The sequence below is a fragment of the Ambystoma mexicanum genome, chromosome 13 (assembly GCF_040938575.1).
Source record: "Ambystoma mexicanum isolate Mex_15411 chromosome 13, UKY_AmexF1_1, whole genome shotgun sequence".
NCBI lineage: Eukaryota > Metazoa > Chordata > Amphibia > Caudata > Ambystomatidae > Ambystoma > Ambystoma mexicanum.
Genome location: NC_090938.1, coordinates 143,309,635 through 143,336,138, shown reverse-complemented (window position 1 = coordinate 143,336,138; position 26,504 = coordinate 143,309,635).

Below are 26,504 nucleotides of genomic sequence, written 5' to 3'. Positions count from 1 at the left end.
TTTCAAAAAAGAGACCCTTCCGATCAAGCAATGAAATCCGCCTGGAACTTAAACCATATCTTAAGAAAAAACTTTTTGAGTCTGTGGTGTTGAAGAGCCAGATTTTTAGTGATTTTCTGAATTTTAAGTGTTCTGTGTTTCTTTTGGGATGTTCCAGGTTTTTGCGGCTAAGTGGTAGAAGGAGGTGCCTCCAAGTTTTTTATGTAAGGTAGACCGCTAGGAAGTATTTTCCAATCACTGCTGTATCTTCAATTTAGCTGTTTCGCCTTTTACTACTGGGCTCTCAAACTTACTTATCTTCTCATATTTGGGTGTGTATTTTGCAGCTATGTTCCAAATGTAGGTGGTTTCTCCTTTTGCTGTTATGTTGATTACACTGTGGTTTGCTGTTGTCTCAGATTTAGGCTTTTCTCCCACTGCTCAAGTATCTAAAAGGTAGCGGTCTCTATTTACCGGACTATCTCCATTGCTCTGCTCCTTTTATCTTGGGTTTTTGCCTGGTTGGTTTAGTAACGTCTACATGTTTCCCTGCAGCTGTATTCTAATGCTAGGTCTAGGTACCTTTGCCTTCTTGTTGCCTCAAAGCTAAGAGTGTGTCCACTGTTGTAATCTCCTTAGTTGAGGCACATTGCTGCCTGCTATGTTGTGTGAGATCTGCGGGATCTGTTCTGTTGGATTCCTGGTGTGTTAGAGTAATCTGGGTTCTTTAAACTACATGTACTGTTGCCCAGTTGCGCCCTCTTGACCAGGCTACCTCCCGTTTCATTAATCCAGCTGCACTGACCATACGTGTGTGAGCTCTCAATGAGGGGTGCAGCTGATCCACAAGATACACCATGCCTCGCACTGCCCAAATCGGAGCTGCACGCTGGTGTGCCAGTATGCCTAACCATGCCCACTCCACCCATCTTGCCATCACGTTCATACAATTCAGAAAATAACTCCCCACCCTCCCAGCACATCATCAGCCCTCCCGCCACCTTGCTCGCTAGATGCCACCCACCCCTCTACTCCCCATCACCAGGTACAGCTGTAACCCTCTTTACTCCTACAGCCCGTCCCCTTTCCTCGATACTTGTGGGATATTGCTTCCTTCGGGACAGTACCAGTGCACTTTTGTAAAAAGCATAAAAACGTTTTGTTTTTGTCCTTTTATTTTTATGTGGGGCCACCACACGTGGTTGTAACCCCGCCCTCCTGAGTCTCCCGCGCATCGCCCTAGTTCTTCTCTTTGCGCGGTCGGGCTGGATGCAATCGCATCACTGGGAATTTTTCTTCTTATTCCCTTTGTCTGTCCTTCCTGCTCCGGTTCCACGGTCATCTAGTTCTCCGTCTATGCCGGAGCGTCTGGGATTTGTGTCCTGTTCTTCGTGCAAACGTCGGTTGCCCCCACTCTCTTTGCTCTGAGTGTCTAGGCCTGGAGCATCGCTGGGATTTGTACTTCTATTGCGATTCCCTCTCTGTCCGCCCACTCCAACTGTCTTCTTCGGTGGGAGTGTTTCAGTGCGTTCCTCTAACTCATTTACAGCTTTCATAGACGAAAAGAAGAAATGCCTGATAAGTTATTTACTTTTTAGGGCGCCCCAGCCAGGGGACTCCTTCCCGATATCTTCCAGGACGGGGAGGGGCTTGTGTAGCTCTGTCACCAGGGGTTCCCCTGAGGTGCCCCACCAAGGGCCTAATAGGCGCACTGGAGTTGTCTCTGAGGGCACAATTTCTAGAGCTTTCCACACCTACACTGGGGTACGCCCTGAGGTCTCCATTTCTGGAGCTTTCCACACCGAGTCATGGATTGAGGCCCCTTTTGAGGGAGCCATTTGTCGTGGGTTGAAACCAGAGGTTCCTCTTCTTGGGGCTAAATCCAGCACTAACAGAATCGAGAGATCATCCTTTAAAGGTCTTGTCGATGAGTTATGTTCCTCCGCCGATGCACGCTCCGGGTCATGGTGGTACTGGTTCTGTAGAGGGGGCAAAGAAGGCAGTCACGGACTACAGGCCTTCCAGTGCCGGCTCTGACGAGGCTCCTCAACTGGAGGCTAATTCTGGAGCAGTTCCTAAGATGTCCAGTAAACATCCAAGACCTGCCAGCACCGGCTCAGCCGAGGATCCTTGTTTCAAGGCTAAAGTGTTAATTAAGTCCCTTGAGGAGACCATTGCCTCATCTTCACATGTGAAACCTTTCTCCTCAGGTGTTGACAAAATGGAGGCCCAACCTCCATGGTGGCCATTTTGGATACCTCCCTTACACCAACGTTCACAACGTTTCATGCTGGGAGCATTTCTTTTGGGGCTAAACGGCTCGATCCTAGGCAAGCTTCGGTTGACTGTTCTATCTTTTGTCTCTCATGTGGTCGTTTCTGGCATCCCTGTTCTGTCATGCAGAACTTACTTAGCCACTATTACGGCCTACCTGTCCACGGACAGCTGTTGTCTTTTGATGACTGGATTGGTCAATGAAAAGTATTTGCGGGTTTTACACACTTGGCCATCAGGCGAGCCCTGGCGTTTTACCTCAATAGAAAGAGTGAACTCAGAAGCTCCTCACAACTCTGTCACATACAGAAACCCGAAAGGGAAACCAGCTTCCAAAGCAACTATATCCCGCTGGATTGCCTCATGTATTTCAGAAGCCTTTAGCATTCAAGGCCTTCAACCTCCGAAAGGCATCCATGCACATCTTGTACGTGGCAAAGCGGCTGCTTTCCAAAAGTATGTCCCTTGGGAGTCCATTTCCAAGGCAGCTACATGGGCTTCCCCATCAGCTTTTTGTAAACATTACTGCTTAGACCTGAGCTCCAGGGCTGATGCCCAATTTGGCCAGGTTGTTCTTAAGAACTTATTCAAGTAAAGGAGTTTTTCTAATCCACCTGTACTACCTGTGATGTGTGCTTGGGAATCTCCCACAAGTATGAAGGCAAGGGGACGGGACGTGCGAGTATAATAAAGTTACCGTAGTGACTACCTTACTCCTAGTCCATAGTCCCCCTTTCCTCCATACGCCCGCAGTCCCCTCTAAAAAGTATCCACTATTATTATTGATTAAATGGTCTGACCTGGCGATAGAAAATGACTGGAGGGCGATGCTCGGTGGAGCGGGGGATACGTAGAAATAAAGGAGAAAAAAAAATGTTTTTATGCTTTCTATAAAAGTGCTTCAGTCCTGTCTTGAAGGACGGAATGTCCCACAAGTATGGAGGAAAGGGGGCTATGGACTAGGAGTAAGGTAGTCTGTTAACTCTGAAAATGTGGTATACCTCTGTAAAGTGCTCTGTTGCTTCTTGAAGCCATGTCTGCTCAGTAAATACCATAATAAAAATCTCCAACCCTCATCCACACACAGCCCAACCTCCAACACTCTGAGGTATACATCCCACAGCTACCCATGTCCAACCTCCACATAGATCTCGCTCTGTGTAAGCGGCACGTTGGAGAGCTAGAAATGAGACGATTGACTGCCCTAAGCCCCTGAACAGCTTGCACTGCCCACCTACCCAGTCCTGCCAACCTTCCCACTCAAATGCCCCACCTCTGCCTGCGTGTCTCACCTCTACTGAATGTCATGCCCCCACATTCATATTTCCCTTCACTTAGTGCAGGAAGCGCAGCCCTGGCCAACATACTGACCGCAACAGCCCCCCCATATCCACAATCCTGTGGGCCTCCTGAAAGATGAGAAAAGGCCCAGGCATCTCACACTCCACTTGGCATCACCTGTGCTCCACCCCAGATCCCATTCTTTGGGCCTTTGCTATAGCGCCCAAATCTCCCCTCCCAATATGGTAATTGTGCAATTCCCCCCTTTCCGTCCACCCCACATGACCTCCAATGGCCGCCCCCTCTCCAACAATACCCACAACGAACTGGGCAAGCTCACTCCTTCCAGCACGGCCCACAACAACCTGTGCTGCACGAAACTGCCCTCTCCTTACAGCCCACCAAATCTCTTGCTGCTTCATCAACGCGAGGTTGGTCTCTAAAAACAAATGTGACATTGTTGACTTTATCTCGGATGAAAATACTGACATCGACTTCATCAAGAGACCTGGTTTGCTGACTATTACAAACCCATTGCACACAAGGCGTCCCCAGACACCTCACCTTCTTTCACAAACTCCACATTCCAGTGCTTATCAAGGACATCTTGGCCAGCACCACAGATTCCGAATCCATAGTTGTAAAATTCCACCTCTACCCACAGCTTCCTACTCATTTACAGACCACCCCCTTGGCTACATCAAAAACTTTGCAGACACACTAAGCAACGCTCTCTACCATCTTCAACCTAATCCAACACTCACTATTATAGGTGATTTCAACATCTGGCTTGACTCCCCTTTCAAACCCCATGACGCGCTCGCTCAGATTCAACCTAATAACTAATTTCTCTGCCCACAACGGAGGCCATACTCTCGATGCAGTTTTCAGTGCCACAAACATATCCACTCTGCCTCCTAGCCAGGACAGATCGCTCAGTAATCTTCTCCTTTCTGCCTTCACTCTGGACCCCTCCCCTCCCAACGCCACGATTCCACCAACCTCTGCCTCTTCACTCCAGAGCAAGGTCGTTATCAACCCTGATCTAGTCAACTCACTCCAGTATTCTCCCCCCAAGAAGGGCCCCCCAATCAACTTCGACAACTGGCTCTGCAGTGCCCTCACTCCAACAAAAACAGACCTCTTCGAGATAAGGCCCCACACCAAATGGTACATTACCCACCTCAAATCTCAAGCACTGCCACTTGTAAGACTAACAAGGGCCTACAGTTTTGAAATAATAAAAACCAAAAAAGCATTCTATGGGAACAGAATATAGAACGCTTGCAACCCAAGCAAGGAACTGCATGGAATTTTCTCTGAATTGAAGTCGCCATGTTGCTTCCCCCCCTCCACTTTATACACTTGTGTATAGGCGTGTTACAAATGCCATATCATATCAATCCCTATGTAATGCCTTACCTGAACATATTCACATTGTTGCTATTGACACACATCCTGCCAATCTCTCTAAAATGGCTATAATGCCCCTGCCCGCTTCCCGTTCCCAACTTTCTCCTGATGCAAACCTTTGCCTCTTTCTCCTTGATTTCACACCAGGAGTTCCCCCCCACTCCTAGCACAAAGCTGCCTTGTTGGTCCCCAGAGGACCCATGCCTGCTCGCCTCAAAAATCATAACCTGTGTAGGCAGTATTGCACGCTCAATTGTTAATCCCTTACCGGGAATCTTCTTGAAAGCCCTCAAAACCCCCTAGATCAAACCCCTTCTCCAAGAACCTTCGCGCGACCATTTCCAGCAGACGTTTCATTGCCAAACTCATGGTTTGCACAGTATGTAAGCAACTCTGCCACTTCACTGAAGCAAACCATCTTCGTGACTCTGCCTTCAGACCACTTATGAACCGAGTCCTCCCTCCTCCTTTACCTCTCTGCTGCCTATGATACTATTGATCACACCATTCTAGGCCGGCTACACTCTTTAGGAATCGAAGACACTACCCTCAGATGGATCTCCTCCATCTCCAATCGCTTACAAATCACACACCTCCCCCTTTCAGCTCTGCTTCATGCCCAATGCTGAAAGTGGTCCCAAAGGGAGCATCCCCATCGTCCCTCCTACCTCAAGCCCACACCCTGCACTCATCTGCTTGCACAATTCCACCAGCTAAAATTATGCAGATGATATCCAGATTATCCTTAAAATCCCAAAATCGCCAAACTCTGCCTGTCTAGATCTGTCATCATGCTGCTCGGATATTGACCATTGGATGACGACCAATCACCTCAACCCTGGGAAAACAAATCCTAGTCTGTGGGGAAAAACCTCCCCAACCCATCACCTGGCCTCACTCTCGAGGTGACCCCCACTGTCCGGCAATATCCATTTAAGTGAAAAACCTCAGATGCATGCTGGTTCCGGATCCCTCACAATACATCAATTCTGTATCCAGGACCTGCTTCTCCCACCTATCCATCCTCAGGTGCATCTCCCCATACCTCACCTATCCGCACTGACTGCCTCTGCCTGGACCACCAACTCTATAACTGATGCAAACTGGTTACCAAATAACTCCTGTGAATCTGATCGCACCATGGATGTGGCCGCTTCACGGGCTCCGGACTGAATGACATTCAGACCACTAGAGGTAGCAACAGTAGCAGGACTAGTTTTAATTGGGACCAATGGGGTGGAGCACTCGGCTATGTGTCCCTACCCACCCAAGCACTCAGGCTCAACCCATAGGTTTCAATAAGGGGTAGTGGGGGGTGGGGGGTGGTGACCCTCTGTCAATCTGTCTGACTCAAAGGTATGTATGAATTGCACCATGTCTGTGGACACATGCTGCAGGCACAGTCTCCCCATACGTGTGCTCTAGAATGCAGCTACGGTTATGTCAAATCCGTGTAGGAGCTTGCATAACTGTCCACACTAAAACCCCTGATGTGCTACAACACCGCTGACATTAGTATACAGTGACAACCTATGTAAAAATTGGGTCTAGCTGGACACACATGAAGTCTCCTGCACTAGCACTCTGTGTGTCCCTTGGCCCTGCTTATTTCATCCACTTCTTGTTTCTGCTCCTGAGCTCTGTGATTGGGCCTAACAGCCCTACTTTAAACACACCACCCAGGGCAGCCCTTGGTGCAGGGCAGCTCCAGAAAAAGCAGCTCCAGTCTGTGCTTGCCTTTGAAGCCTGCTGCCCTCAACCAGCAGTGACTGACAACTTAAGTGTGGTCAGAGTGGGGAATACAGCAATTGCTGTACTCCATTAATAACCCTTCCACTCTTATTACCTTACACACAATTGCACACCCATGTTGGCCATCTAGTAGAAGTCCTCCAACCATTGCTGTGCGCCAACTGGAGGAGGATCTCCATTTACCACTGCATTTCAAATTTAGCCCGCTAGGTATCTCAAATCTAACTGTTTTAACCTACTGCTGCTGTCTCAGATGTAGGTGTTTCCTACTCGCTGTTAAGTCTCACATTTTGGGAGTTTTCTCCCACTAGCTGGGTTTGTCTAGTCTGTTTTCTACTTGCGTCTGTCTCAAATGTAAGCATTCCTACTAACTGCTGTGTCTCTAGCTCTAGGCGTTCACTGCTGGATTTGTAATCTGGCTTCTCCTCCCTTTACTGCCCTCTCAAACGGGGTGGCCTAGCCTCCTGTCCACCCAGGTCACCCCCCAAGCCAGACCCTTGCATGACTGAGTGCAAAGTTCAACTCAAGCTGGGCATTGTGACAACCTAGACCCTTGCCTTTCACAATTCTGCTGCATCAGTACCACACCCTCTTAGTCACACTTCCGCACTCATTGCACACCCTCCAACTAAAAAACAAGATGCTCGGGCAGTGCAAGCAACACCCCATCCACTCTACCTCATTTACCCTTGAACCCTCCTTCATGAACCCTTGTTACACGCCACAAAACCTTTTCACCTCCCGCCCTTACACTCAGACTGACCTGACTCAACCGCCTATGACCACGCACCCTTCAACTCTGACCAGAGGAGCTCTCTGGTGTGTCAAGAATCGCCCATTCCCTGCCTTCACACACCTTCACTCACTCTCCTCACCCCAATCCCTCTCCCGTCAACCCATCAGGAAGACATATACCCTCCCACTTCAACACTCATCACAGCTCCCAGAACAGAGGAGCACCCTAGCACACCCTGAATCATGCTAACCTTGCCACTTTCCCATTTACCTCTGCTCACACCCACCCTCGGCCACATAACTCAGCATCCAATCCTTGGTCCAGTGGAGCCCTCTGGTGCTCCAAGCACACGACCGCCCTGCCACCACCACCACAGCCCCTTTGCCGCCATTGTGGAACTCGCTCCAGTTCAGTCTCCCTGCTCCCATCCCACTCCTTCACAGCCAGAACACCAAGGACCTCTGCGCATCACACCTCGTCAAGCTCATATGAGCCGTGTTCCACTTCATACCAAAAACCCTCCTCCACCACCCCTTGAACTCATACCCTCTGACCTGTCCCTTCCAAGAAATCCTGGTGATGCTGTGACAGCCAAAACCCACCCGTACCATTCCCCACCTCTGCCTCAAATGGCCCAACATCCACTTCACCTTCCCTCGCACACCCCACTGACCTCCAACAGCAGATCACCCCCGGCCACTCCTACACCCATCATCAGTATTGCATGTCTGCCCTTTCCAGAACCATTGCTTCAACCCTATCCCCACCTGAGAAGCTCCCCCCATCTTATTGCACACATCACCACCTCAGTAATGAGATTTGGTATAATGATGATTGTTGTTGGAGGATTGAGAAGGTAAAGCCGTTCTTTGTACGACTTATTGCTGGGTATAACCACCTAAAGCAATGCAAAAGCAGCAGACGTTGCTTCAGGTGAAAAGCTATAGTGCATTTTGTAATTACATTCTTTTTCGGTGTGTTTTGGGGCTTGGTGTGGGCAGTAGCGTTAATCGAGCAGAGAAGTACGGGAATTTGGTTAAATGAATTAATTGAATGGGGTTGATTTTTTTTTTTTCTTCCTTCCTTCTATGAGCGATTGTCAGAAAATGTGCCCACCACCTTTGCCCCTTTTGGGAGAGTGTGATGTCTCGATCATGCCTCATTACATGCATACCCAAAAAGCATTGAGGGAGTTGGGTTTCTGAGTGCAATGCTAAAGTGAAGTGATTGTCAAATCGCAATCAAGACGCATTGTCATAAACCTCCCCCGTGCATGAATTGAAGTCATATGTCTCTTGTGATCAAGTTGTTGTATGTACAAGCATTGTATGAACTTTACCTGGACATTTGTTTTCTTCCACAGAGCATGTAATGCTAGTGTTAGATGGCCTGTCCTCTGTGCCGCTGCTCCCCGTATTTTTTTTTTTAAATAAACTAGTCCGTTTTCTTCCTGATCCAAGTGATTAGGTGTTTTTTTTTTAATGGGGGGGGCGGTGTTTTGGTTTTCTCACATTTTGCCTTTTAGAAGACCCAGCAGGTAACTGCAGTGGATTAGAATCACTGCCCAAGAGTCCACCTAATGCGAAATGGCCCTTAAATTGTGCAGGTTCTACGTTTGGGGGCTGATGACGATTTGGGAGCCATTCTGCTCAAAAGAAATGTGCAAGTAGACCATGCCCTCAGAATTGTAATGGACACATTTTTTGATCTAGAGGGACATCAACTGTTTTTCATTTAATACACTCTTGATCTGCTGTTAATTGATTGCCCTTCGCTGCTTTCCTCCCCGCCCCCCCGAACCTTACACACCCCTCCCCCCACTCCCCTGCCTTAGGTTTTTTGATCCTGAGAAGATGTGGAAAGAATTGTATGAATATCTTGAAGGATAACGATTTCCACCAGTTGTTTAATGCTGTTGGTTTGAAAAAGGAATTACTTTTGGTGATAAAATTGGCAACGCTCGGTGTCTACCACTGCAGATAAATGCTGTAACGCAGGTGGTTAGTGCACCCCCCCCCCCCCCCCCCCCCCCCGATCGCCCATATACCATCTGAGAAGGCAGCAGGACCAATCTTTAACTCCCACCAGCAGTGTTGCTGCTAAAATCCATAGCAGATCAGCCCTGTGTGGGCTTTGTTGTTACTGGCTGGCGATTGCATTTCTTGCAGCGTTTGCTGCCGGGCGTGCAAAATGCTCTAAATTGACTTGGAAGAAGCTCCATTCATTTAATATGAAAGTGCTCTTTGGGGGTGGGTGGGGCATGTTTGAAGGGCTGCAGGCTTCCTTTGTGGCCTTTTTCCCATCCACCAGTATCTCTCAGTGGTAATGTAAGATGGCTGCCCCTTCCTAGTGCTGAGGAGCCATTGATTGATTGCAAGCAGCCCCCAGTGTGATTGGCTGCCTCTTTCATCTTAAGCCAATCGGAGGTGCCGGGCAGGTGGAAGCCAGCCCCTCCAGCAAAGGGCCACATCTATGACCCTGTCTGTGCCTGCCTGGGCTAAGCAGGGCCAGAGGGGCTCCAACCTTCCTTAGCCCTGCAGAGAAGCAGCCGACTCCTCACAAACTTGGACCCCTGCACCTTGATGGGTCAGTGATGTCTGAACCGTTCAACTGCCTCCACCACTCACATTCTGAACCATAACTGCCGTTCCTCAATCTGCTTTCCATGGCTCACATATTCCACCTCTCCCTTCCTTCATTGCATTCTCTTTTTCGAATATGGGTGTGTTTGTAACCCCTAGCACCACACTGCTGCATTGCATCTGTGCCCTGTTGATTTTCGAATTTGGGTTTGTGAGCATTTTACCCCCACTGCTGTATTGCATTGTGTCCCCCTGTAAACTACAAGGCCACTTGATGAGCTTGGGCTAGGACTGTACAGTGCAACTACTCTTATCCTCTGCTGCCCACCATCTCTCCGATCTTCTTTAACTGCTACACCATCACCTACCCTCCCTTATGAAGTCTGGAAGAAGAAAAGCACAAAAAAAGACATCCTTGCCACCAACCCTGGCCTACTTGTCGCTGATACCTATGTCAGAGCAACTTCCCCAGATCTATGGATGCCTCATCTATACTCCCTTTTTCACATGTGCTTCCCCTCAATTGTGTCACCAATGGGAAGTCCTCTTGGTGGACGCCTCATCATCCCACTGCATCATTAATATCTACCACACTGGCATTGTCTTGGTTCACGGTCCTCAACCCAACCTCTTCCTTTTTGACCGGTACCTGCTGTCCCTCATTAACTTCCTTCCCTCACCTGTCCCTCCCCCTACCATGCTCTGTTCTGCCCCCTCTGACTGGTGTACCATGCCCCTGTACTCCTCATTGGAAAATCTTCAAAGTGGAGACTGCTTTCACGTGGCCACACTTAAAGCCCGCTCGGCCAACAAACGCTTCACCGACAACTGCCTCCTTCTTGAAGACATTGACCTTGACATTCTCGCTCTTACCAAGACATGGTTCAATGCCAGTTCAGTCACTGCTTTGGCCTCCCTTCTCCCTGATGGCTACAAGATAATTTCCAAGCCACGACCTAACCGGGCTGGCAGTGAGGTTGCCTTGATCCTCCGTGAATGGGTTCTTCCCTTCCTGACACCCACCTGCCTAACTCCTACTTTGAGAGCCTGGTCTGCAAGTTGATTATCGCTCCCTCCTCTCTGACCATTGCCACCATATACACGCCCATGGGCACTAACCACCCTATTCCGCTCTAAATGGGCTGTTTTCTGCTTCTTTCGGCCTCTAAACTTCTTCTCTTGGGTGACTTCAACATCCACTTGGACTCCACAATCACAGCATCTGCTCTCTTCATTGACCTCTGTACTTCGCTCTCCCTTCTGCTCCTACCCACGTGGCAGGACACACTCTTGATGCCTTCACCCCCCCCCCCAATTGATCACACCTCTCTCCTGGTCTGACCACTCTCTCCTCTTACTTGGGACCCATCAGCCCTTCCAACCCCATTCACGAACATCTGTCTGATGAAATGAGTGTTAGCTGCTGCTTTCACATCACCTTCACAATTTCCCCCTCTGCATACACCTCTCAAACTCTAAACCAAACAAAACCACAAACCTACAGCACAACACACCTCACAAACTTCACTACACTGCAACAACAAAACAAAAAAACAAACATAGATTTGCACAACAGTACACAACGTCTACCGGCCGCAAACGCCCCAGGCCCAGCCAACGGACGAACCTGGCTGTGGCCGCCAACACCACATAACTGCTCTCTTGCACTTTTCCAGCTTCCTCCCACTAACTCACCCTACCGTCCTGTTTCAGAGCACCAGGGGACCACTCTGGTGGTGATAGTGTGCGGTACAAATGTCCTTTAACATTCACCCGCCCCCTTCGCCCTCCTCCCCAACCCTCCCAGATACTACCTCTGCTTTCAACAACCTCCATCTGGCCATTGCTAACACTCTGGACATTCTGGCCCCCCATCATGAGGATTTGCCTGAAACCTGCCACCAAGCATAATGCCTGGTACGATTCCAAACTTGCATCCCTGAAAGGCAAGTGTGGATCTCCAGAACGGAAGTGTCAAACCTCAGGCTCACCCTCTGACAAACTGGCCTGCAGCCTGGTCCAAAGGCAATACAGACTCTCAATCCATGTCAAGAAAGGGGCCCACATCCAGGCATGGGTATCTGGTGCATCCAACATGTCTGTACTCTAAAATCTGCAGGGAACTAGCCAACCCTTCCAGTCTCCTCCCCAGACCCTCTGCAATGTACTTGCCACTCCCTTCACCATTAAATGCTTGACATCCTGAGCACTCTCGTTACCCTCTTCCCCTCCCACACTCCCTTACCTCATATGGCCTCCCACCCTCCTCCTGCCTCTCTCTCTCCTCCTGTTCTCCCTGTTAGAGTTGTCTGCTCTTTGAAGGTCTCATCCGAACTGGTTTCCCCTTGCTCTTCCAGAACTGTCAAGGACAACAGTGGCTCCCTTGCTCCTGCACTCGCTGATTTCTGCAACTATTCTTTTGCTACAGATTGTGCCCTGTCGTCCTGAAAAAACCTTCAGCAGACTCTACCTGTCCAGCCAACTACTGCCCTATTTCTGTCACTACCTTCCTTGGGGAAACTCCTGGTGAAGTTGGCCTTCCCCAAACTTACTTCACACACTGAACTTGGTGGTCTCCACAACCATCGATCTGCATTCAGAGCATGAAGGGGAACGGAAACTGCTCTTCTTAACACCCTTGAAGTACTGCTCACATCTCTGGACTCTACCTCTCCAGCTGTCCTCATTCTACCCGATCTCACATCTGCCTTTGACATGATCAACCACTCCATCATAAAATGGCTCCATGATACCCTGGGTATCTAGGAGTGGGCACTGGATTGGCTGACCTCCTTCCTAACTGCCCAACTGCCCAGGTTATTCTGGGTACCTTCTCACCTACCCCACCTGTGGGGTTCCCCAGGGTTCCAATCTCTCCCCCTGGCTATTTAACACTAACCTTGCTTAGCTGGCGCTCCTCAATTCTGCCTCCCCCCACACCCCCCATCTTCCAGTGTTATGCAGATGACCCACAACTCTTTTTCAAACTTCCTGCAGACCCTCTTGCATCTTCCATCATCCTGGACTGCCTATCTGCCATCCAGTCCTGGTGCACTTCCAACGATCTCTGTCTCAATGCCAGCAAGACTGAGATCCTTCCAATTGGGACCCCTGCTTCCTCTTTCTTCCCCTCATGCTGGCCATTCTCTATGGTCTCTCTTCCCCCTTAATCTCAGGCCAGAAATCTTGGAATAATCTTCAACTCATGTTTTGCCCGCCTTCCTTACATTCAAGAGATAGCCAAGAAGTCCAACTTCCAAATCTTCGTTCTCAGGGGAATTCTCTCTTTTCTTGTTTTCCTACAGAAGCTCAATGTCACCAGAGCTCTGGTTCTCTCTAGGCTAGACTACTGCAATAGCCTACTCTTGAATCTACTTTCTTCCTCTCTACAACCCCTCCAGCTAATACAGAATAGGCTAGTGAGACTTAACCTTAACCTTGGCCTTAAGCCAAGGGACCGCATCTCTCCTGCCCTAAAATCTCTTCACTGGCTCCTGGATGCTGCAAGGATCAAGTTCAAATCCCTCTGCATCATACATAAGGCTGTCTGGGGCCGGGGACCACGCTTTGCAACTTGCTCTTACTAAATGCTCTCCCTCTAGGCCTCTTGTTACTTTGTAATTGTTTATTTGTAAAGCGCTTATACACAAGTGAAGTGCTTCAAAGCGGGAAGGGAACAAGGGAAAACAGTAGTCATTCTTAGGCTTTGAAGTATCCGAATGATCTAATAAAATTAGTGTACTAGACCAAGGCATTTCAACTAGTGCAAGTGTGTGACAGGAGGGTAGGGAGAGCAAACAATCAATAAGCTCCTGTGCTAGGCTTAATGACTTGCCAGCTAGAACAAGTGCATGACAGAGAGTGTGGAGAGAAATAGGGAGGGCGGGGAAGACATACAGAACCATAAACTACTGTGCTTGACCTGCCAACACTCAAGTTGCGTGATGATCGGTCATCAATAATGGGTTTATGCACAAGTGTTTCAGGTGCAGCCAAGCTAGGGTGGGAAGACTGAGGGAGGACAGACAAAAAAAATCTTGCTGGGCCTAGTGCAATCGGGTCGTGCAAGTGTGCAGACAGGAAGTGCGAGGGAGGGGGCAGGTGAAACGAGTGCATCAAGTCCATCAGGGGCCTGGGATAAGTGCAGAAGAAGTTGCCTCTCACATGGAATGTGTGCAGAAGTGGGAGTCCTGGAGGCAAGTGTAGAACTGGCAGGGGAGACTGGCACCTGTGTTGCTCTGGAGGTGCACCAGGCGACCAGTCAGTGAAACTGAGCAGAGTTTGGGTGGAAAGCAGGAGAGAGGAAAAAGGAGGTTAGCAGGAGAGAGGAAGATAAGAGGAAGGTCTTGAGAAGATCTGGCTCAAGACTGAGAGAGGCAGGGAAGCTGTTCTAGAGGGCGGTGTGATGCTGGAAATGCATCGGAGGGACAGGGCCTCCGTATCCTTGTCCTTTACTGCTTTTTATCGTATGTTCGGTCGTGTTTTTCGCACAGGAGTTCATGTGGGACTCCTGGCGGTGCAGCTCTTTCTTTCCGTTTGGTGAACGGACCCGTGGGATACCCTTATGGCACCCATGGGTGGGGGTACAACCCTCTGCCCCTAGTGGATGTTTTTGGGTACCTGTGGGTGGCCCACAGAGCAGGGTATGGGCTGGTGGCAGCTCCATGCTGAATTTGACAGGTGCGCGGAGTATCCTCCATTTTGGGATACCCCGGCCCTGCCATTGGGATCAGTTGATTCCTGATGGAAAACAAGATGGCCCCGGTGGCCTCTTGCTTTCTATTACCCATTACCTTGTTTTCCCAAAGTCCTGGGAAGCCCTGACTCTGTCCCTTCCCCCTGACTGGCTGTTGGATGGAAGTTCCATATATGGTGTTGTTGTGAAGGCCCAGTCAGACTAGCTGGAGCCTTCCCGGTGATGTATGTTGTGGGTACCTCCTGTGGGTGGGACCTGGGTGAATAGAGTGTGTGATGAATATGCATTCTGTGTTGTGGGTGTCTAGTATCTGGTGGTTGACACAATGACCGAGACAACCCTGCCCGAAACCGGTATGAATGCAGCTTGGAGTGTTGAATGGCTCGGTACTTGTCCCAATACACATAACTTGTTGTGAGTGTCTGGAGAGAAGTGAATAGCCTGAATACCTCGTGTGCCTGATTGGCTGCCTGCCTGCATGAATGCCCGTAGTCGTGATTGGATGCTTGAGTGTGACCCAGAGGAATGAATGGGAGATCACCAGTGTATCTGGGGACCTCTCACTGCTAGGAATCGTGTTCAGAAGCTGAAGTCCACTACGACGAGTAACTGGATTAACTGACGCTTGACCTTGAAGCCCTGCTGGACGAGAAGAATTGCTGTTGCTCTCCTTCACAATCTGAAAGCTGTTGTGCCTCCAAGGACTGACCCAGAGAGGACCTGGTAAAACGCCCTCTTCCCGAGCTACGAGGGACCATTGTGCACAGCTGATCTTTGCCAACGCTCCCTGGTAGACAGACCTACAACAGGTTCCCGACCCGATACGGGGACTTCTGCGGAACTCCAAGGAGAAGCACTCGGACTGTTGTCCGCCACTGTCGACGACCGTCGTCGCCGACCGGAGCCGCCGTGCTCCCATTTGCCTAAGAACTTCCATTGATCATCGGACACTCTCGTCTGCATCGTCACCCGCTTGTCTCCCGCTGGAGAAGGCCCGACCATCGACGCGCCGAGGAGTATCCACGGGTGGGTTTCCCGCCACCTACAGACCGCAGAGACGCTGACTACTCGACACCCTTGCTGGGCCACAGTTCTTCATCTCTTTGCGGTCCAGAACTATTGTCATCGAGGTGCCCCGCACGCCTCTTCCTTGCAGGATGCCAACGCTCTGTCGCCGACGAGCACCGCTAGGAACGAAGCGGCCACTTCCCTGCCATAGTTCACCCTGTTCACCATCGGACGTTCGACGACCCGTGACTCCTGCCTTAAAGGGAGGACACTCAACAAGGGCCGTCAATTCCCCGACACCTCTCGACGATCCGTGGCTCCCGCCTGAAAGGGAGTCACTCAAGAAGGATCAGTCGGTGCATCGTCGGAGAACTCTACTCCAGCAGGTACAGTGGGGGGGGTAAAACCTTAATAGGAAGAAGTAAGACTATTGAATATTTGGACTGGGCTTGTGCTATATATCTTTATTTACAGGTTGCCCAGGTGAGGGGGATCTCCACACAGAACTGTGTCTGGGGTACGGAGCCAGTATTCTGCATACTGTTTCAACCATCTTGCGTTCCTTCCTAGCTCTATTGCTGGTTTACTCGTTATTGATCTGGGTGACATTTTAACCGTACAGTTGATGCACTTTAATGAGATTCGATAACATAAGTGGTACCACTCTAGACGTGTATATATTTATCATTATTGACTTCCAAGTACAAAGTGCGTTATTGTGATTATATACATACCTTTGAATATTATATAAAGACTGTGTTTTCAGTGATACAGTGTGTGGACATTCCTTTGTGGGGGTTCGGGGACTACACTGTACTTAAGAACCAGCCCGCACCCCCTCCTGAGAAGCTAGGCCTTGATTGCTCGACTACGTTACCAATAATAGAGAATCTTGGCTGGGGTCCTCTGTGCCTCTCCTCTACCATGTAGAGAGCGGACACCCCCTACCGGTCTTTACAGGAGGCACTTGCAAAGGAGAAGGTTCTACCCCCAAAACTCTGTTTGGAGAAACGGCTCACCCGCAGAGAGTTGGAAGGGGCCGAACGGAGGACTTGAGAAAGGGAGTATTTAGGGAGAGAGCGTTGTAGGTAGTGCAGGCCCCAGAAAGCCTTGTGAACTATGTAGATGGACTTGAAATTGATCCTTGCAGCCACTAGGAACGAAAGGAGAGATTTCAGTGCTGGAGAGATGCGGTCCCTGGGCTTGAGGCAAAGGATAAGTCTTGCGGTTCTGTTCTGGATAAGTTGAAGAGGTTGGGGAATAGAAGTAGGAAGATTGAGAGAGACTGTTGCAGTAGTCCAATCTAGAGAGAACCAGAGCTCTGGAGACAGTGAGCCTCTGGGAGAAAGTGAGTAGTGGGACATTTTAGAGACGTCTGAGATGTGAGAAGAGAAGGAGAGTGGAGTCGAAGATGACACCTAGATTTTTTTGACCGAGGGAGGCCGGCTAGAGGGCAAGAGGCAAAGCGGGAGAAGGGGTCCCAATAAGGATGATCTCTGTCTTGCTGGCATTAAGGCAGAGATCATTAGCAGCACACCAGGACTGAATTGTGGACAATCGGGGATGAGCGAAGAGGAGGAAGAGGCCGAGGGTATCCTGAAGGAGAGCGGTGTGTCATCTGCATAACGCTGAAAGTTGGAGGTGAAAGAAGAGATCATGTGAGCCAGAGGGGCCATGTAGACATTAAAGAACCAGGGGCATAGATTAGTTCCCTGGGGAACACCACAAGTAGAGAGAGTGATAGTGGAGAGAAAGGACCCAAGTTCCACCTGATAAGGATGATCAGTGAGGAAGTACCCTAGCCGCACTAGGGCCTGCTATGATACCCAAGGTATCACGCTGACGGGAGATCAGGATGTTGTGGTTTACCTATTTTACGCAGAAAAGAGGTCAAGAAGGAAAAGGACAGAGGGAGAGTGTCAAGATTTGAGAGTGGGTGTTCAGAAGAGCATTTTCCGTGCCTCTGGATGGTTTAAAGCCAGACTGATGGTCATTGAGACAGCCAACACATTTGGTGTGGAGGGTAAGCTGAGAGATAGCCAGCTTCTCCAAGAGTTTGCCAAGGAAAGGGGTGATGGTGATCGGGCGTTAGTTTGCCAGAATGGATGGGTCGGCAGAGGGTTGTTTTGAGCAGAGGGTGCACAAAGAGAGAGAGTGCTTGAGAGAAGTGGGGAAAACTGTGGCGAAGGAGAGGTTGCAGAGGTCTGTGTGAGAGAGTCAATGTTCTCCTTGATGGTTTTGGAGGGGCAGGTGTTCACCTGTGTGGAAGAAGCTTTCATAGATTGGACTCGTCTGGAAACCTTGTCAGGTGTGACGGGAGAGGAAGGAGAGGCGAGAGGGCCCAGGGGATGATGGTGCATTAGTGGGTGTAGCAGAGAGAGGACAAGATGTCCTGAGTTTTGGCAAAGTGTGCAGCCAGGGCCAAACTAAGGGCCTTGGTGGGTGCAGTAAATGATGAGGCTGCTGTAGGGTTGGCTAGTTCCTTGCAGACTTTGAAGAGTTCCGCTGTGGTGTTGGATGCCCCGGAGATGCAGGCTTGAATATTGACTATTTTCTTGGACTGGATGCAGAGTCTGTATTGCCTTTGCAGAGGGCGGCAGGCCAGTATGTCAGAGGGTGCACCTGAAGATCCCAATTTCCGTTCCGTTGCCCTGCACTTGCATATCGGTCGTATCTACAGTTGCACTTTTTTGGCAGGCTTCAAACAAACCCTTATGACGGGGGCGAGGGTATCTAGTGTTGGAAAAGTGAAAGTTAGAAAGGGCTATGTTACTGTGGGAGTTGGCTGCAGGTGTAGGAGGAGTAGAGTAGGTAGAGGTAAAGGCGGTCCCCGACTCTTTGTTCATGGGTTAGGTGACCTTGAAGGTGGGAGGCAATGCAGGGTGTGCCAGTGTTAAAGGTGCAGCAAGCTTTAAGTGAGAATAGAGTGGATAGATAGAGGGATGGCTGCAGATATGAGAGCATCCAAGGTGTGGCCAGCAGTGTGCATCGGACTGGGGGGGTGGGGGGGGGTGGATGAGAAAAAAATTAAATGTCCTGAGGAGTCGGGTGAGTTGAGATGGATGTTAAGATCCCCCAGCAAGAGGAGTTGGGCGGAGGAGGAAAGGAGAGAAAATGCCAAGTCAGCCCATTCAGAGGGGAAAAGAGTGGACTGGCCTGGCGGCTGATAGGTGGCCATGGTGAGTGAGGAAAACGGGGATCCACTCAGGAAAGATCAGGGCCACTCCTCCTCCTGGCCTGTTGAGCCTGGGTTCGGAGAGGATCTTGTAGCCAAAAATTGGGACAGAGCTGTCCTTCAACCATGTCTGTGAGAGCAAGAACATCAAGATCTAGTTGTTCAATGAGGTGGCAATGTCTGAGGAGTGCTTGACAGCGGAGCAACCGTTCAGCGTGGCAACGTGGAGCCGTTTGCCATTTCTGGAAAACTACTAGTGGGTGTACAAGGGACAGATTCCCCCCCCCCCCTGCAAGGGAGCCCCAGATATGTTGGTAGTGGGTGGCAAGGGCACCCGTGTTGGAGAGGATGATATTGTGCCGAGAGTGTAGGTGACGTAGCCAGGGAGGTAGTAGGGGTAAATGGAAAGGGAGCCAGCAAGGAGAAGGGGGGGGGTGGGGAGTGGATGAGGTGAAGGAGGAGCATATCAAAAAGGAGGTTGGGTTGAGGCCCTTGTACCAAGATGGTACCATTTTCACAGCCATTTATTCTTTATTTTCATTATTAAATTTAAAGTGCAAATGGGTTAATTAAAACCTTAGACACTAAAAAAAAATATTAAAATGTTTACAATATTTCTTCAACACAATTAAAACAATTCAGATCAAGTCATATCTCCTTACAAATGGCCTAGTGGTTACATTCAATTTTAACTTTACTACATAAAATCATACATATAGCTCTTTATGATAGAAGGTTGGGTTGAGGCCCTTCTACCTCCCACTGGGTGCCACCATTGATGTGTGAGGAAGAGTAGGGAGAGAGCAGAGCAACCATATGTAGCGTCCATAGGTCGGGAGAAGGAAAACCAAAGAGGATGTTGGTAAGTCTCTCTGGTGGAAGCACTGACGTAGGTGGCAGCGATAGGAAGGCCTGGGTTGGAGCCCAGTGTGTCCTCCTTAAGTCTCTTCCTGCCAGACTTAGTGAGCAGTGAAGAATGGGAGATAGAGAAGCAGTTGAAGAAGATGGAGTGCGCCATAGTGAGGAGACAGTGTGTGGTATACTTAACCAGGCTCAGGAGCTGAGGCACAGTGGAGGGAGTTGACAGGAGGGGGCTGGGAAAAAACAGTGAGAGCAAGGGGGGGAGGTTGTGAGTGAGCAAAACAGAAACAATACGGAAGGCAAGGGAGTATGTTGGATTTTACACTAGCAACACAACACCTAAATTCAATTTGTAAATTGCAGACACAAAACAATAAAATTATTTTTTTGTAAATTATTTTTATTCAAATTTTAGTACATTTTGTAACGGTACCTTTAAGGATGAGTGACTCTTACTACATGTCATTCCTCGACCAACTGGAGTCTATATCCACTCTCTCCCCAACATTATCCATCTCCCACGAACAGCTCACCCACTTCACCGCAGAACCCTCCTTGAGAGATTGCTCCTCTGTGGCTGATCGCTACCAGCCACGTGCTTGGGATACTTAATGTGCTTGGTGTCTCTACCATTGGGTCTATTTGTTACCATGTTTACTATCCTTGCTTTACCATCACTGGGCCTTTCCGTCGCCCCCCCCCTTCTAGATGTATGGGTTGATTATTTCTCTGAATCATATTGCTCTGGTCGGATTATGTGTCGCTTGTCTTGTGTATGCCGCACTTTCCAATCGGCATGTTTTGGAGAGGAGTGCAATCTGCTCAGCAGTCGAGGATGGAGCTTCATCTTTCCACCGGATGACAAGGAGCTTTCTGGCAGTGAACACGAGTCCTATGAGTTTGCGGACTAGAAGGTCTGTCTGCCAGGAGTCTGAGTCTGCACTCTGGAGTAGAGCCTCGGGTGGGTATGAGACATTGGCCCCTTCTATGCTTTCTATTTGCTCATGCATGCTCTGCCAGCAGGGGGTGATATTGGGGCAACGCCATAGTATGTTTCCTGTTGTGCCTGTAGCTCTTCAGCCCCGCCAGCATTTGTCAGAGTGGGTGAGCCCCATTTTATGCAGTTTAGTTGGGGTATAGTATAGGCGTTGCCAGATTTTGTATTGGATGGCCCTGTTCTTTTAGTTCACTGAGGTTAGGGGTATGGCTGCATAATATTTGAGGATGTCGGGTATGTCAATTTTGGGCCCCTAGGTCTTTGGACCATGACGGCGCTAGTGTGTGGTTTCTGCCCTTGTTGTTTGGTATTGCCATGTGATAGAAGTCGCAAAGGAACGGGAAGGACTCTTGTTGTTCCATCTCTTTCTCGCATGGGACCGGGGTCTGGAGACGGGAGTCTAGCGATGTGTGGGAGTATATCGTGCTTTGAATCGTAAGATAGGTGAGCCAATCCCCCTGGGCCAGCCCCAGCTTTGTGCGTGCTGTTTGAAAGTTCAGAAGTATCCCATCCTCACATAAGTCCATCAGCCTGATGTTGTCCCACTCTCTTGTCCTGTTTTTGGTGTATTGTTTGAGTTATCCCGTAGGAGAGTGCTTGGCCCCAGGATCGGGTGACTTTTTAGATAGGGCGGGAGCCTATTCAGGGGTATGGCCATGGTCGCTATTAGGGACAATGGTTTCAGGAGGGCAACTTCCATTGGCCTCCAGCTGGAGTCGTTGGTCTCGTCCAACCAACTTTTCATCCAGCAAACTTGGGCCGCTTGATAGTAGGCTCTTGGGTGTGGTGCAGCGAGTCCACTGTTAGTCTTCCCTGCCTGCAGAATTGAGAGGTGGATTCTCTCCTCCTTTCCAATTAAACTTGGTGATTGCCTTATCTAGATCCTTCATTGATTGGGTAGTCGGGCAAACTGGGATCATCATCGCGATGTGCATGTTCTGTTACTTGGCATTTATATAGCGCCTTATGCATCATTGGTATGATCTCAAAGCGCTGGTTGGTTGAACGGCCTCGGGACCTGTAGTTCAAGTCAGTAGAGAGAGAGAGAGAAAAAGAGAGAAAAAAAGAGTCATAAGGTGCGTGGGTGACCGGATATGTGTGCAGCCGGTGTGGCAATTGCATGATAGCTACTTCTTAGCGGTAGGTGTGGTGGTGGGGTGGTCAGTTGTATGTGTTCAGGCCTGTAGAGACGCTTTGGCTAGCATTGTGTGTGTGTGTTTGTGTGTGTGTGTGCGCGCTCAGCCACATGTTTTTAATTAGGATGATGAGTATGTGGAGGGTGTTAACATTAGAACAGCTATACCGAATGTGTCATAGTATCGCTGTGTTCTAGTTGAGTGGGGGTCTGTAGGAGAGAGTAAGTGTGGTAGTGTGATATGGGGGTTATCAGTAATGCGCTTGAGATCGAGTATTCCATCTGTACCATCTATACTATCTGTTTTATTTACTCTGTTACAACCACTTAATCTACAAGTCCTTCTAACCATTCCATCCACTCGACCCTTCATCCACATGGTCTATTCCATCCATTCTGTAGACCCATTTCATCCCTGCAATATGCTTAGTCTGTTCCATCTGTTCCAATTACACTGGCTGTTTAGTTTTCAATTTGTTCGATCAGGACTTTATGCAGGATTGTTATCTTTCTTCAACAATCTTGGGTTTCTGTTTATTGTGGTTGTTTATCCTTTTTGTGTTAAGAGTCCATTTTTAAGGGAAGAGCCACGTTTTCAGTTGTTTGTGGAAAGACATGAGGTCTTCGGTGAGTCGAATGTGGGGTGGAAGTGAGTTCCACAGAGTGGGGGCCAAGGCTGAGAATGACGATCCACCTTACCTGACTGAGTTGGTGTTTGGTATCACTAGGAGGTGGGCGGAGCTTGATCTTCGAGAGCGGGCGGATGGTAGGGTTTTAGCTTGTCCTGAAGACCTTGAGGTCCGGTTTTGTGCATTGCTCGCTGAGAGATGCATAATGTTTTAAAAGTCACCCTTCGTCCAACCGCGAGCCAGTGGAGAGTTTTGAGAGCAGGGGAGGTGTGATCTCCAGGGCCAAGTGTTAGTAGCAGTTTGGCTGAAGCTTTTTGTGCTCTTTGTCTTGGACTCCGAGGTAGAGGGAGTTAGCATAGTCCAGTCTTGACATTACAATTGATTGGACAGCGGCAAGTCTGTTGGGAAAGGAGAGGTATGGAAAAATGCGCCTAAGAATTTTGAGGTGGTAGTGGCAGGACTTAGAAACGTTGACTTGGTGTGAGAGAGTTAGGTCGGAGTCGAGAGTGCCTCCAAGTTTGTTTTTACTGAGGTTGAGGTTGTTTGGGGATTGCCCATGGATGATGACCAGGGTAGAGGGTGTGGAAGTAGTTTGGTGTTGCCACATACCATGATTTTGATTTTGGTGGGCTTTAAAAGGAGGTGGTTTGTGGTCATCTAGTGATCAATGTGAAGGAGGCAGGCAGCGAGGTCGGGCTGGCGGCTGGGTTTTGAGTTAAGGAGTTTTAGGATTAGTTTGGTGTTGTCGGGGTAGTTATAGCACAGGATATTGTGCAAGCGGATTATTTGTGGGAGGGTGGACACATAGAGGTTGAACAGCAGGGCTGATGGGCACGCTCCTTGTGGAACTCCGGTATTGACTGGTCGGGCAGCAGAACCAATGGAGGAGAGCAGGGTTATTTGGTTCCTATTGTTGAGGAAGGATGCTACCACTTGAGAGCGTTTCCACAGATTCCTAGGGAGTGGAGGCGGTCGAGGAGGATGTAGTGGTAGGCGGCGGATAGGTCCAGAAGGATTAGTGCAGCGCATCCCGCAGAGTCTGCAGTGTTTTTAAGGTCATCCCAGATTGAGGTCAGGGTGGTTTCGGTTCTGTGTCGGGGTCTGAAACGTGATTGGGCGGGGGCTAGGAGATTGTTGGCTTCTACAAAGGCATTTAGTTGGGAGTAAGCAGTTCGATAGATGAGTTTAGCAAGGAACCTGGTGTTTGAGATGGGGCAGTAGTTTTTGGGGTCGATAGGGTTGAGGGAATGTTTTTTTAGAAGAGGCTTGACATGAGCGGTTTTGAATGCGTCAGGAAAAATTCCAGAGGAGAGGAAGTCATTTATGATAGTTCTTGCGTATTCTCCTGCGCAGGTACATTAGATTATTTCTTTCAGGGTTCAGGCTGGGCAGGGGTCTAGCGGGGAGCCGGATGGTTTCCGAGCTGAGAGAAGTTTGAGAAATTTGTCAGTTGATATTGGTGTGAAATAGTCGAAAGTCGAGTGGGTTGCAGTTGCAGGCAGTGGGTTGGTAGGGTGGGTGGATTAAGTGGTGGGTGCAGGAGCGCCAGTTTGTTTAGAACAGTGGTGTAGAAGTGGAGAGAGCGGGAGTCGCAGAGTGACTGAGATGGGGTTAATTGGGTGGTGGTACATGATGGTTTGGTGAATTCAGAGATGATTTTGTGGAGTTCCTTGCTGGGGTTTTCACAGTTGAGGATTCTAGAGTTGTAATGGACTTTTTTTGCTTTCCGGATTTCGGCTTTGTAGTGGCGATGGTGCCGGGCCAAGGTGGATCTGCTCAGGGTGGTTTTATCTTTTCGCCATTTGCGTTCAAGGGATTTATATAGTTGTTTTGCAGTCTTCAGTTCTGGTGCAAACCATCTTGGAAATGGGCCATGGTGTGCAGATGATTGGCAAATAGGGGGGAGCGGGATTAGTGAGGTATTGAGCCATGAGTCAAAGGCGTTGTGGTTAAGTGTACATTGCGTGGGGGGGGGGGGGAGACCGAAAGAGTTTTCGGGAATGATTTTTAGTTTCTTCCAGCATTTGCGTCGGTTAGGAGGTTCTGGTTTGGGTAGGGGCAGGGGGCGGGTGAGCGAATTTTTGAAAGGGACAAGTAAGTGATCGGACCAGATGATAGGGGTGGGGTTAGATGTATCTGGTTGTGGGAGCTGAAGATGGCATCAAGGGTGTGTCCTTTATAGTGAGTTGGGCCGTTTATGTGGAGGCGGAGGTTAATTCCATCTAGGGAGTCGACCAGAGAGTGGGTCATAGGGTTGGTGGGGATGTCGAGCCAGACATTGAAGTCTCCTAAAAGAGTGAGGTTAGGATGGTTTAATTGGATGGTGGCTATTGATTTGCAGAGGTTACTTGAGAATTGTCTGTCATAGCCAGGCGGTCTGTAGATTAGGAAGCTGTGGGAGGGATATTTTGACGAGAAGCGATTCGCAGGAAGGGATGGTTGGCTGGCTGTCGATGATTGAGGTGGAGAATTGTGACTTGAAGGCGATTGCTACTCCTCCTCTAGAGGGTCGGTTGAGTGGAATGAGGGAGTAGTCAGGGGGGAAAGACTTCATTGGCGATAGGGGCAAAGTCGTCAGAGAACCAGGTTTCCATGATAAAGACTAGGTCTGGTTTGTCTGAGGGGAGGAGGTCAGAGATGCTGTCTGTTTCTTGCTACAGATTGGGCATTGAAAAGATGCATCTTATTCCGGTACAGGAGGATGATGTGGAGGTTGCAGAGGTGGAGGTTGGGAGGAGTGGGTAGGAGGGGTGGTGGGGAAGGTGGGTGGAGCGGGGTGTGGAGAGAGAGTGGAAACTGGCAAGTGAGCAGGGGGATGGTCGATGGTAGGAGTAGGCGGGTGGTCGAGGTGGTGGGTGTGGGGGGGGTTGTGGTTGGACGGGTGTGTGAGGTTTGTTGGATTTGGGTCATTGAACTCAAAGGTGGTGTGTAGGGGGTTATGGGTTCCAGTTGTGGTTGATGAGAGTTCAAGGGAGAGGGGTTTAAGGTACGGTGAGGTAGGGGTGAAGGGTGGTGATGATCGAGATTGGGATATTTAGGTGATGGGTCGAGACAGGAGTAGCAAGGAGTAATGAGAGATTGAGCGAGACAGCTACGTTTTCTTTTCAGGGTATTTGATGCTGTTGGTGTGTGAGAGAGGGTAGGGGGGTCCGGAGGGTGAAAGGGATCCGGTTACTGGTCTTGCCAGGGCGAGACGTGCAGTTTTTAGAGAGGGGAAGGAGGGGGGTTGGAGGAAGATGTTTGGGAGAGTTGATGAGGGGGAGGAGGAGCAGGTGGTGGTGGTGGGGATGGGTGTGCCTGGGAGGATGGGTTGGCCGTTAGTTGGAGGGGCCGGGGGTGTGAGAATGCTCATAGTGGGCGATTGGGAATGCTGATAGTGAGTTGGTGGAGGGGATGGGAGGACCAGAGGTCTTGGGATGATCGTCTCGCCATCGGGCTCCTCTGGATTGGTGTTTGGATAGGGGGCGTGGTGGAGGGCGGGCTGGAATGGTTCTTTTGGTTTGTGGGTTGGACATCGAGTGGGCTGAGAATGTGGTGGCGGGTGGGCTGGTTCTCTTGTCATGGGAGTTGGATGGGGAGTGGGCTGCGGATGTGGGGTAGAGCGGGATGGTTTGGGGAGTGAGGGGAAATGAAGTAGGGTGAGGGGGAAGGGAGGCAGGGGTGAGTGGGTCTCTTTCAGCAGACCTTGGTGTGCAGGGTGGACTCATGGCGCGACTGAGTTTAACTATGCTACAGTTGGAATAGGATGATTGTGTTCACACGTTCCAATTTCAACTATACCATAGGATGTTATTCACTTTCTAAGTTCAGATATACCAGTTAGGGACACTTTCTAAGTTCAGTTGAACCACAGGAAGATATTATTCACACTTTCTAAGTTGAGTTATACCAAAGGATGATATTATTTACATTTTCTAAGGTCAACTATACCACAGGAGGATGTGTTCCTCACCTTCTAAGTTCAGCTGTAGCATAGGGTGAGATTG